Source organism: Anser anser, assembly GCF_964211835.1.
Source record: "Anser anser genome assembly, contig: SUPER_17_unloc_1, whole genome shotgun sequence".
Classification (NCBI taxonomy): Eukaryota; Metazoa; Chordata; class Aves; order Anseriformes; family Anatidae; genus Anser; species Anser anser.
The window spans coordinates 900,486-913,797 of record NW_028154220.1 but is presented as its reverse complement, the minus strand read 5'-3'; positions in this window follow the sequence as shown (position 1 = coordinate 913,797).

Here is a 13,312-nt window from a genome sequence, read left to right as displayed (position 1 = left end):
GAAATAGGAAATGTGTAAGTTGGGAGACACATCTGAAATGATGACTGCAGTTGGCTTATGAGCAAGTTTGGACGGGAAATTGGTAGAAACTTCCCATTTTAAGAATAAAGTGCACCATAGATATGAAGTCAGCATTCACCTAAAGAGTAATGGCCAACTCAAATCCCCCACAAGAAAGCAGTGGACAAACCAGAACACTAACAAACATGTTGGGGTCTAGAGTCAAATAGATATACCTAACTTTACTATGCCTAAACATCTGAGGGATTGCTTTTAGAGGCTGAGGGCTTGTACCCCATTTCCAATCACTTTCTCTGTGCCCCCTTCCCCAGAGAAGGAAGCTGCTTGGCTTCCCTGCCCTCTGATTCAGCTGCCCGCTGAGGCTGCCCGCTCCTCAGCACCTCTAAGCAGCAGCACCTTCACGTCTCCTCCTGCACCAGCAGCACATCAGCGCCTCTTGTTCCAGCAGCAGGACATCGGCGTCTCCCATTGCACCATGCAGACCTCCACGCCTCGAGTGCCACCAGCAGTACTCAATGCGAGCTGGACGCTCAGGGCACTTATGGCCACCCACCTTTGTGAGGTCAAAGGCTGACAGTGACTCTCTGCTGACCTCACACGGCTCTCGGGCGCCCCGATGGCAGAGGTTACGGCGCTAAGCTGACTGCCAGGAGAAAAGGCTGACATGAAATGGCTGCTCCACAATGCCAGGAGCAAGGTCTGCTGGAATGGGGGTTCGGAGCGGAGCTCGGCCTTGGGCCTGGGAACTGTGCCTGGGAGCCAGGGACGTCCTTGGTGTGCAGCTGGACACCTGGGCCTGAGAAAGCAAGGTTTCTTTAGAGAGAATTGGAAGCATCGTCACCTAGTGGCTGTGTCAGGGGGACGAGAGAAATGCACAGCATCTCTTGGTTCCCTGAAGTGCACGTGTCCTACGCCCTTGGATGTCTCCATGATAGAAAAAGGGACTGATTTTTACCCAAAACAGAGCTCCTTTCTCTCGGGAGCTTCTCATGCTGCGTGTCCTCCTCTCTTTCTTGTATTTGGCTATGACTTTAGGCTTGTTCTTGCTACTCCTTAAGCAGACTGAAGCTTCCCCGGAACATCACATTAACTGCTTTTCACTACCTCTAAGTGCCTTTCCTCCGCTTCTCATCTAATTAATTAGTGCTATCCTCTTCACGCCTGCTACAGAGGTATCTTTCCTACCTGGTACAAGCTAGAAGAGCTTAGCAGCATCCATACGTCTCTTTCCTTTAGTCCTCACAGTAGACTTGCTCGAGGTAATTTGTGTTGAGCAGTAATCAAGAGAAAGTGTCACCAAGCCAAGGCTGCATTTGCTTGTGCCTTATGGAATCCCTGCAGCTGTGTCCCCTCCCAGCTTCCTGTGTGCCCCAAGCATCCTCGCTTGCAGGGCAGTAGAAGATGCAGAAAAGTCCTGGCCTTAGTGGAAGCACTGCCCTGCAAGAGCTAAGACATCCCTCTTAGCAGCTCACTGTAGCCCCGAAATCCCAAAAAACGGCACGTGCCAGCTACTGGGAAGGAAATGAACTCCGCCATTGTGATATACCCGCTCAAGGCCCTGCTCTTTGGCCCAGGTGTCTATGAGGTGGTTTTGGAAATGAATCCTGTTGCGTGACTCCGTTCTTTCTGGGTGCTACTTTTCAGTTTAAAGCGGTTACTCCTTGTCCTGTCACTCCAGGCCCTGATAAAGACTCCCTCCCCAGCTTTCCTACAGGTTGCCTTTAAGTACAGGAAGGCTCTCCCTGGTGTCGCAGTAAGCTCACCTGTTACCCAGGTGTCACAGTTATTTCCTGTGATAGGAATAATGACCAGGGTTAATCTATTGCAGGTGATTTCATACAATTATAGAAAAGCTTTTGTTGGAAAGCACCTTAGAGGTCTCCAGATCACCCGCGTACTTCAAGCAGGGCCATTTTTAAAGCCCTGTCATATTGCTCAGGGGCTTGTACAGTCAAATTTTGAATGGCCCCAGCAAGAGACCCTACACTCTCACTGTGTCCCTTTGCCAGTGCCTAGGCAGAGTGTGCTTCCCCTGCTGGTCCTGGTGAGATGAACTGATACAAGTTTTGAGAAAACAGAAGTTTATGCTACTGCATGAAGTACCCTTTGTAACGTTTTTTTTTTAACCTTTACTGTTTCATATCTGAAATTTGAAATTCATCAGGGAACTCAGCCTGGCACACAGTAAAACTGATGGCAGATACTTCACAATATTATTCGAATTTCACGTAAATAGAACAGACTAGCAACTTACTTAGGAGAAGTAATACGATTTCAGAAATATTCAAAACCAAAGGCATTCCAAACTAAGTTTAAGTTCAGAGGAAATCCAAAGGAAAAACTAATTTTGAAACTAATAATCAGAGAACATAATCTTCTACAAACGATAGATTTTCCTCCTGTATTGGGTAATTTTGATCTGTCTTTAATGATCATCTAGACATGGCTTTGACACCGAGTATTTTGCTTTGCCACTGCATTAAGTCTTCTTCTCATGTGTGGTAAATGTCCTGCTCTCATGGGATGGGCCTAGGAGACATACGCACTGTGTCTCATGATGCTTGGCTATCATCTTAAATCTGTGAGAAGAGGAAAGGTCTCGCTGCTTCCTGAACAGGGAATTGGATGTCTGCAGTTGAGAACCCTCTGTCTAATCTAGAAACGTGAAGGAAGGAGTTTGCTGGATTGCAAGTGACAGTGAAGAAAGCCACAGATGACATATCAAACTGATTAAAATGTTATTTAGCTCAGGGCATGGCTAATGATGTGGAGCTGGAATAGTTTGACGATTGTAATTACACTCACTATCATTGTTATTTGTTTACAGGATGGTAATGCCTAAAGGTCCCGCTGGAGCCTGAAACAAGGTTGTGCTGGGTGCTGCACGTGCATATATCAGTGGCGATTTGAGAGCTAGTGATACAAACAGACAAAACAGAGATTGAAAGGAGAAACAGAGGGATAGAGAGAAGAAGATCTCCCTGCAGGTCATTTAGGGGAACCAGCCATGAGTACAGTGCATCCAGGTCTCCAGTGCTCTGCTGGCCCAGCCAGATGAATGGAAAACATTGCAGCTTTGGAAAAATAGTGTTTCTTCTAATTCTTTGGCCACACTTTTGATGTTTTAGGACTGCTTTTTTTTTTTTTTTTTCCCTTCCTTTTTTTCTTTTCCCCATTTGTGCTAGAAAAGGTGAACTTTTCAAATACCTATTCTGAATTAAAATATCGTTTTCATTGTTATGTTTCTGTTTTGTTGGCACTATTCATAATGACTTCTACCCTTCAGTGGCAGCAAAAGCTTATCATACCGTACAATTGGAAAGATCACAGAAAACTTCAGAGCTTTTGAAGAAAGGTGAGGAAAATCCATTCCCTGTTCTAGGCAGAGAGAGTGGCTGATTTCCAGAAAGGTAAATGGGCAGGATAAGGCCACTTCATGTTCACTGATGGCCAGTTGTACGGACTGTGAAGATAACGGACTACCAGCACAAGAGACGGTGCCAATAATCTAATCCAATCCAATCTATTTCAAGTGGTAGAGACCTGATACTCTATGACAATGTGAGGAAGACCTAACTGTCAGGCAAACTTTGAGATGATCATGTTCAGGATCTAAAACTGTTATGACAAGTGTCAACACAGGAAGGGTGAAACAAAGGCATGAATGTCATACAAGTACTGATAAATCTCAGGAAGGCTGGAAACCAAGGCAAATGGATGGAATAAGATGGTGCTTTGTGTTAGCAAGAAGCAGAGGATGGAGAAATTAAATGTTATGGGTCAGCAAAAGAGTGGTTTTGTGCAAATCACTGCTAAAGATAGACAGCCTTGCTAGCCTGCTCTTTGCTCTTAGCTCCAGTCTAATAGTGAATTATCTCTGTACAGTTATCAGACACGTAAACAATAATGGGAATTATGGGAGACTTTAACTTCCCAGCAAAAGATTGAAAGATAATTACCACTTATGTTCATAGAGGTGTACTATGTGATGGATTTCTTCCCAAAAGTGAAAAAATATAAGACCATTTTAGACTTGGCTCCTGTATGGGTTTAAATGTAATAAAATTTGAATAAAGTGTGATCATGAGCTGACTTTTCTCATTTTACATTTCACGACAGACAAAACCAGGTTTAGAATGAAGGTTTTGAGGCTTAGAAATGCAAACTTTGAAATCTAAGGAAATGAATAATTGAGTCTGACTAAGCAGCTCTGGGACTTGAGTGCAGAGAAGGCATAGTTAAAATTCAAAATTCAAAGAGGAAAAAAGCGATGAGAAAAGGCATGTTTCAGAGGTTAAAAACTGCAGAAATAAAGTAAGAATGACCGAAAACTTCCTTCACATAGGAAATTAAACAATAATAGTAAGTGGTACTTAAGCCACAGAAACCAGGGGGAACAAAGAGAACAAATTAGGACAGTTGCACACTTGAGGCAAAAATAGATCAAAAGTTACTGATGTCTCAAATGCTGCAAATCTTATTTCCTGCATCTAACAGCAACAACAATGTGATATTAAGGGCAGTGACAGGACTCCCATTGAAAAGGAGGGTAGGGCACTAGGCGCAACATCATCTGAGGTGAAATAACAATCTATAGCGATTCAAGTGAAAAATGAAAAGCTGATATCTACCTAGCCTATTAACAGCATTGGCACACAGAACAACAAGTCAAGTAGGAAAAATGCATAACAATTGTGCAAATCAGGGATAGTCCCCAGAATGGGAGAGTAACAAATACACCTCTGTCCAGAAGAGGGTAAAGAGTCATCCAGACAAGTGTGGGCCTGTTAGTTTGACATCAACACCATGCAAAGTTTTGGAGCAAGAACAGCTAAGACCAGGGAAGGAGGGGGTAATGTGTAATTTACAAAATAATTTATCAGAGCTAAATTGTTTCCAGATAATTTAATAGCTTTCCTTTCTAGGACCAGTTCTTCCCTACACAGGGGATGAATTACATCTATATCACTTTCTGTGAGCTTCTGATACATTATCTACGGATTTGGGCTTTGGGGCTGCAAGTGAATAAAGGGAATTTACAATTGTTCACACTGAAGAGGGACTTACCAGCAAAGGAGTCGTTACCTATGGTAATTCTCAGAGACAGTTCTGAAACTGCAGCTGCTAAGGAGGCAAAGACTCATGGAGAAATGTAGGCTGGAAGGGACCTCTGAAAACCCAACCTCCTATTCAGGGCAGAGCTGACTTCAAAGTTAGATATGTTCGGTATGGACATGGTGGCTGAAGATTAAAAATTACACATGAGCTTTGAGATTTGCAGGGGACATAAGGTTGGGAAGTACTACCAAGCCTGACAGAAGGATATCGCTTGTGATTGAAATGGTTCAGGTGAAGTGACAGGTGATAATACAAAGCAGAGCCATTCTCAGAGATTCTCAAAAAAGGGTGTTTTTTGGTCATGTTTGCTATATGGCAGTCAGGAGTTTAAAGCAAGCAAACAAACAAACAAACAAAAATGACAACAAAACCTCACGTTCATGCACTGTTAGCACAAGGAGGACTGAAAAAGTTTAGTGGTTATATAGTGTGTATGGCTATTCATTTTTTTTTCCCTCCAGTATGAATACACTGGACAAGGCAGCCCTGACACTCATTTGAGACATGAGGCACAGTTCTGCCACTTGTATTCACATTGAACTTAGGAGGAAGAGTTCACAAGACAGAAGGAACAAGTTGCCTATTGCCTGGAAGGGAATGAAAGGACATCATTCTGCCCGGCCAGATGCCAGTTGAGAGAAGAATATGTTGTCTCTACGTAAATGAATTTCTTGAGTAAATATCAAGGAGAAATAGGAAATGTGTAAGTTGGGAGACACATCTGAAATGATGACTGCAGTTGGCTTATGAGCAAGTTTGGACGGGAAATTGGTAGAAACTTCCCATTTTAAGAATAAAGTGCACCATAGATATGAAGTCAGCATTCACCTAAACAGTAATGGCCAACTCAAATCCCCCACAAGAAAGCAGTGGACAAACCAGAACACTAACAAACATGTTGGGGTCTAGAGTCAAATAGATATACCTAACTTTACTATGCCTAAACATCTGAGGGATTGCTTTTAGAGGCTGAGGGCTTGTACCCCATTTCCAATCACTTTCTCTGTGCCCCCTTCCCCAGAGAAGGAAGCTGCTTGGCTTCCCTGCCCTCTGATTCAGCTGCCCGCTGAGGCTGCCCGCTCCTCAGCACCTCTAAGCAGCAGCACCTTCACGTCTCCTCCTGCACCAGCAGCACATCAGCGCCTCTTGTTCCAGCAGCAGGACATCGGCGTCTCCCATTGCACCATGCAGACCTCCACGCCTCGAGTGCCACCAGCAGTACTCAATGCGAGCTGGACGCTCAGGGCACTTATGGCCACCCACCTTTGTGAGGTCAAAGGCTGACAGTGACTCTCTGCTGACCTCACACGGCTCTCGGGCGCCCCGATGGCAGAGGTTACGGCGCTAAGCTGACTGCCAGGAGAAAAGGCTGACATGAAATGGCTGCTCCACAATGCCAGGAGCAAGGTCTGCTGGAATGGGGGTTCGGAGCGGAGCTCGGCCTTGGGCCTGGGAACTGTGCCTGGGAGCCAGGGACGTCCTTGGTGTGCAGCTGGACACCTGGGCCTGAGAAAGCAAGGTTTCTTTAGAGAGAATTGGAAGCATCGTCACCTAGTGGCTGTGTCAGGGGGACGAGAGAAATGCACAGCATCTCTTGGTTCCCTGAAGTGCACGTGTCCTACGCCCTTGGATGTCTCCATGATAGAAAAAGGGACTGATTTTTACCCAAAACAGAGCTCCTTTCTCTCGGGAGCTTCTCATGCTGCGTGTCCTCCTCTCTTTCTTGTATTTGGCTATGACTTTAGGCTTGTTCTTGCTACTCCTTAAGCAGACTGAAGCTTCCCCGGAACATCACATTAACTGCTTTTCACTACCTCTAAGTGCCTTTCCTCCGCTTCTCATCTAATTAATTAGTGCTATCCTCTTCACGCCTGCTACAGAGGTATCTTTCCTACCTGGTACAAGCTAGAAGAGCTTAGCAGCATCCATACGTCTCTTTCCTTTAGTCCTCACAGTAGACTTGCTCGAGGTAATTTGTGTTGAGCAGTAATCAAGAGAAAGTGTCACCAAGCCAAGGCTGCATTTGCTTGTGCCTTATGGAATCCCTGCAGCTGTGTCCCCTCCCAGCTTCCTGTGTGCCCCAAGCATCCTCGCTTGCAGGGCAGTAGAAGATGCAGAAAAGTCCTGGCCTTAGTGGAAGCACTGCCCTGCAAGAGCTAAGACATCCCTCTTAGCAGCTCACTGTAGCCCCGAAATCCCAAAAAACGGCACGTGCCAGCTACTGGGAAGGAAATGAACTCCGCCATTGTGATATACCCGCTCAAGGCCCTGCTCTTTGGCCCAGGTGTCTATGAGGTGGTTTTGGAAATGAATCCTGTTGCGTGACTCCGTTCTTTCTGGGTGCTACTTTTCAGTTTAAAGCGGTTACTCCTTGTCCTGTCACTCCAGGCCCTGATAAAGACTCCCTCCCCAGCTTTCCTACAGGTTGCCTTTAAGTACAGGAAGGCTCTCCCTGGTGTCGCAGTAAGCTCACCTGTTACCCAGGTGTCACAGTTATTTCCTGTGATAGGAATAATGACCAGGGTTAATCTATTGCAGGTGATTTCATACAATTATAGAAAAGCTTTTGTTGGAAAGCACCTTAGAGGTCTCCAGATCACCCGCGTACTTCAAGCAGGGCCATTTTTAAAGCCCTGTCATATTGCTCAGGGGCTTGTACAGTCAAATTTTGAATGGCCCCAGCAAGAGACCCTACACTCTCACTGTGTCCCTTTGCCAGTGCCTAGGCAGAGTGTGCTTCCCCTGCTGGTCCTGGTGAGATGAACTGATACAAGTTTTGAGAAAACAGAAGTTTATGCTACTGCATGAAGTACCCTTTGTAACATGTTTTTTTTTTAACCTTTACTGTTTCATATCTGAAATTTGAAATTCATCAGGGAACTCAGCCTGGCACACAGTAAAACTGATGGCAGATACTTCACAATATTATTCGAATTTCACGTAAATAGAACAGACTAGCAACTTACTTAGGAGAAGTAATACGATTTCAGAAATATTCAAAACCAAAGGCATTCCAAACTAAGTTTAAGTTCAGAGGAAATCCAAAGGAAAAACTAATTTTGAAACTAATAATCAGAGAACATAATCTTCTACAAACGATAGATTTTCCTCCTGTATTGGGTAATTTTGATCTGTCTTTAATGATCATCTAGACATGGCTTTGACACCGAGTATTTTGCTTTGCCACTGCATTAAGTCTTCTTCTCATGTGTGGTAAATGTCCTGCTCTCATGGGATGGGCCTAGGAGACATACGCACTGTGTCTCATGATGCTTGGCTATCATCTTAAATCTGTGAGAAGAGGAAAGGTCTCGCTGCTTCCTGAACAGGGAATTGGATGTCTGCAGTTGAGAACCCTCTGTCTAATCTAGAAACGTGAAGGAAGGAGTTTGCTGGATTGCAAGTGACAGTGAAGAAAGCCACAGATGACATATCAAACTGATTAAAATGTTATTTAGCTCAGGGCATGGCTAATGATGTGGAGCTGGAATAGTTTGACGATTGTAATTACACTCACTATCATTGTTATTTGTTTACAGGATGGTAATGCCTAAAGGTCCCGCTGGAGCCTGAAACAAGGTTGTGCTGGGTGCTGCACGTGCATATATCAGTGGCGATTTGAGAGCTAGTGATACAAACAGACAAAACAGAGATTGAAAGGAGAAACAGAGGGATAGAGAGAAGAAGATCTCCCTGCAGGTCATTTAGGGGAACCAGCCATGAGTACAGTGCATCCAGGTCTCCAGTGCTCTGCTGGCCCAGCCAGATGAATGGAAAACATTGCAGCTTTGGAAAAATAGTGTTTCTTCTAATTCTTTGGCCACACTTTTGATGTTTTAGGACTGCTTTTTTTTTTTTTTTTTTCCCTTCCTTTTTTTCTTTTCCCCATTTGTGCTAGAAAAGGTGAACTTTTCAAATACCTATTCTGAATTAAAATATCGTTTTCATTGTTATGTTTCTGTTTTGTTGGCACTATTCATAATGACTTCTACCCTTCAGTGGCAGCAAAAGCTTATCATACCGTACAATTGGAAAGATCACAGAAAACTTCAGAGCTTTTGAAGAAAGGTGAGGAAAATCCATTCCCTGTTCTAGGCAGAGAGAGTGGCTGATTTCCAGAAAGGTAAATGGGCAGGATAAGGCCACTTCATGTTCACTGATGGCCAGTTGTACGGACTGTGAAGATAACGGACTACCAGCACAAGAGACGGTGCCAATAATCTAATCCAATCCAATCTATTTCAAGTGGTAGAGACCTGATACTCTATGACAATGTGAGGAAGACCTAACTGTCAGGCAAACTTTGAGATGATCATGTTCAGGATCTAAAACTGTTATGACAAGTGTCAACACAGGAAGGGTGAAACAAAGGCATGAATGTCATACAAGTACTGATAAATCTCAGGAAGGCTGGAAACCAAGGCAAATGGATGGAATAAGATGGTGCTTTGTGTTAGCAAGAAGCAGAGGATGGAGAAATTAAATGTTATGGGTCAGCAAAAGAGTGGTTTTGTGCAAATCACTGCTAAAGATAGACAGCCTTGCTAGCCTGCTCTTTGCTCTTAGCTCCAGTCTAATAGTGAATTATCTCTGTACAGTTATCAGACACGTAAACAATAATGGGAATTATGGGAGACTTTAACTTCCCAGCAAAAGATTGAAAGATAATTACCACTTATGTTCATAGAGGTGTACTATGTGATGGATTTCTTCCCAAAAGTGAAAAAATATAAGACCATTTTAGACTTGGCTCCTGTATGGGTTTAAATGTAGTAAAATTTGAATAAAGTGTGATCATGAGCTGACTTTTCTCATTTTACATTTCACGACAGACAAAACCAGGTTTAGAATGAAGGTTTTGAGGCTTAGAAATGCAAACTTTGAAATCTAAGGAAATGAATAATTGAGTCTGACTAAGCAGCTCTGGGACTTGAGTGCAGAGAAGGCATAGTTAAAATTCAAAATTCAAAGAGGAAAAAAGCGATGAGAAAAGGCATGTTTCAGAGGTTAAAAACTGCAGAAATAAAGTAAGAATGACCGAAAACTTCCTTCACATAGGAAATTAAACAATAATAGTAAGTGGTACTTAAGCCACAGAAACCAGGGGGAACAAAGAGAACAAATTAGGACAGTTGCACACTTGAGGCAAAAATAGATCAAAAGTTACTGATGTCTCAAATGCTGCAAATCTTATTTCCTGCATCTAACAGCAACAACAATGTGATATTAAGGGCAGTGACAGGACTCCCATTGAAAAGGAGGGTAGGGCACTAGGCGCAACATCATCTGAGGTGAAATAACAATCTATAGCGATTCAAGTGAAAAATGAAAAGCTGATATCTACCTAGCCTATTAACAGCATTGGCACACAGAACAACAAGTCAAGTAGGAAAAATGCATAACAATTGTGCAAATCAGGGATAGTCCCCAGAATGGGAGAGTAACAAATACACCTCTGTCCAGAAGAGGGTAAAGAGTCATCCAGACAAGTGTGGGCCTGTTAGTTTGACATCAACACCATGCAAAGTTTTGGAGCAAGAACAGCTAAGACCAGGGAAGGAGGGGGTAATGTGTAATTTACAAAATAATTTATCAGAGCTAAATTGTTTCCAGATAATTTAATAGCTTTCCTTTCTAGGACCAGTTCTTCCCTACACAGGGGATGAATTACATCTATTTCACTTTCTGTGAGCTTCTGATACATTATCTACGGATTTAGGCTTTGGGGCTGCAAGCGAATAAAGGGAATTTACAATTGTTCACACTGAAGAGGGACTTACCAGCAAAGGAGTCGTTACCTATGGTAATTCTCAGAGACAGTTCTGAAACTGCAGCTGCTAAGGAGGCAAAGACTCATGGAGAAATGTAGGCTGGAAGGGACCTCTGAAAACCCAACCTCCTATTCAGGGCAGAGCTGACTTCAAAGTTAGATATGTTCGGTATGGACATGGTGGCTGAAGATTAAAAATTACACATGAGCTTTGAGATTTGCAGGGGACATAAGGTTGGGAAGTACTACCAAGCCTGACAGAAGGATATCGCTTGTGATTGAAATGGTTCAGGTGAAGTGACAGGTGATAATACAAAGCAGAGCCATTCTCAGAGATTCTCAAAAAAGGGTGTTTTTTTGTCATGTTTGCTATATGGCAGTCAGGAGTTTAAAGCAAGCAAACAAACAAACAAACAAAAATGACAACAAAACCTCACGTTCATGCACTGTTAGCACAAGGAGGACTGAAAAAGTTTAGTGGTTATATAGTGTGTATGGCTATTCATTTTTTTTTCCCTCCAGTATGAATACACTGGACAAGGCAGCCCTGACACTCATTTGAGACATGAGGCACAGTTCTGCCACTTGTATTCACATTGAACTTAGGAGGAAGAGTTCACAAGACAGAAGGAACAAGTTGCCTATTGCCTGGAAGGGAATGAAAGGACATCATTCTGCCCGGCCAGATGCCAGTTGAGAGAAGAATATGTTGTCTCTACGTAAATGAATTTCTTGAGTAAATATCAAGGAGAAATAGGAAATGTGTAAGTTGGGAGACACATCTGAAATGATGACTGCAGTTGGCTTATGAGCAAGTTTGGACGGGAAATTGGTAGAAACTTCCCATTTTAAGAATAAAGTGCACCATAGATATGAAGTCAGCATTCACCTAAAGAGTAATGGCCAACTCAAATCCCCCACAAGAAAGCAGTGGACAAACCAGAACACTAACAAACATGTTGGGGTCTAGAGTCAAATAGATATACCTAACTTTACTATGCCTAAACATCTGAGGGATTGCTTTTAGAGGCTGAGGGCTTGTACCCCATTTCCAATCACTTTCTCTGTGCCCCCTTCCCCAGAGAAGGAAGCTGCTTGGCTTCCCTGCCCTCTGATTCAGCTGCCCGCTGAGGCTGCCCGCCCCTCAGCACCTCTAAGCAGCAGCACCTTCACGTCTCCTCCTGCACCAGCAGCACATCAGCGCCTCTTGTTCCAGCAGCAGGACATCGGCGTCTCCCATTGCACCATGCAGACCTCCACGCCTCGAGTGCCACCAGCAGTACTCAATGCGAGCTGGACGCTCAGGGCACTTATGGCCACCCACCTTTGTGAGGTCAAAGGCTGACAGTGACTCTCTGCTGACCTCACACGGCTCTCGGGCGCCCCGATGGCAGAGGTTACGGCGCTAAGCTGACTGCCAGGAGAAAAGGCTGACATGAAATGGCTGCTCCACAATGCCAGGAGCAAGGTCTGCTGGAATGGGGGTTCGGAGCGGAGCTCGGCCTTGGGCCTGGGAACTGTGCCTGGGAGCCAGGGACGTCCTTGGTGTGCAGCTGGACACCTGGGCCTGAGAAAGCAAGGTTTCTTTAGAGAGAATTGGAAGCATCGTCACCTAGTGGCTGTGTCAGGGGGACGAGAGAAATGCACAGCATCTCTTGGTTCCCTGAAGTGCACGTGTCCTACGCCCTTGGATGTCTCCATGATAGAAAAAGGGACTGATTTTTACCCAAAACAGAGCTCCTTTCTCTCGGGAGCTTCTCATGCTGCGTGTCCTCCTCTCTTTCTTGTATTTGGCTATGACTTTAGGCTTGTTCTTGCTACTCCTTAAGCAGACTGAAGCTTCCCCGGAACATCACATTAACTGCTTTTCACTACCTCTAAGTGCCTTTCCTCCGCTTCTCATCTAATTAATTAGTGCTATCCTCTTCACGCCTGCTACAGAGGTATCTTTCCTACCTGGTACAAGCTAGAAGAGCTTAGCAGCATCCATACGTCTCTTTCCTTTAGTCCTCACAGTAGACTTGCTCGAGGTAATTTGTGTTGAGCAGTAATCAAGAGAAAGTGTCACCAAGCCAAGGCTGCATTTGCTTGTGTCTTATGGAATCCCTGCAGCTGTGTCCCCTCCCAGCTTCCTGTGTGCCCCAAGCATCCTCGCTTGCAGGGCAGTAGAAGATGCAGAAAAGTCCTGGCCTTAGTGGAAGCACTGCCCTGCAAGAGCTAAGACATCCCTCTTAGCAGCTCACTGTAGCCCCGAAATCCCAAAAAACGGCACGTGCCAGCTACTGGGAAGGAAATGAACTCTGCCATTGTGATATACCCGCTCAAGGCCCTGCTCTTTGGCCCAGGTGTCTATGAGGTGGTTTTGGAAATGAATCCTGTTGCGTGACTCCGTTCTTTCTGGGT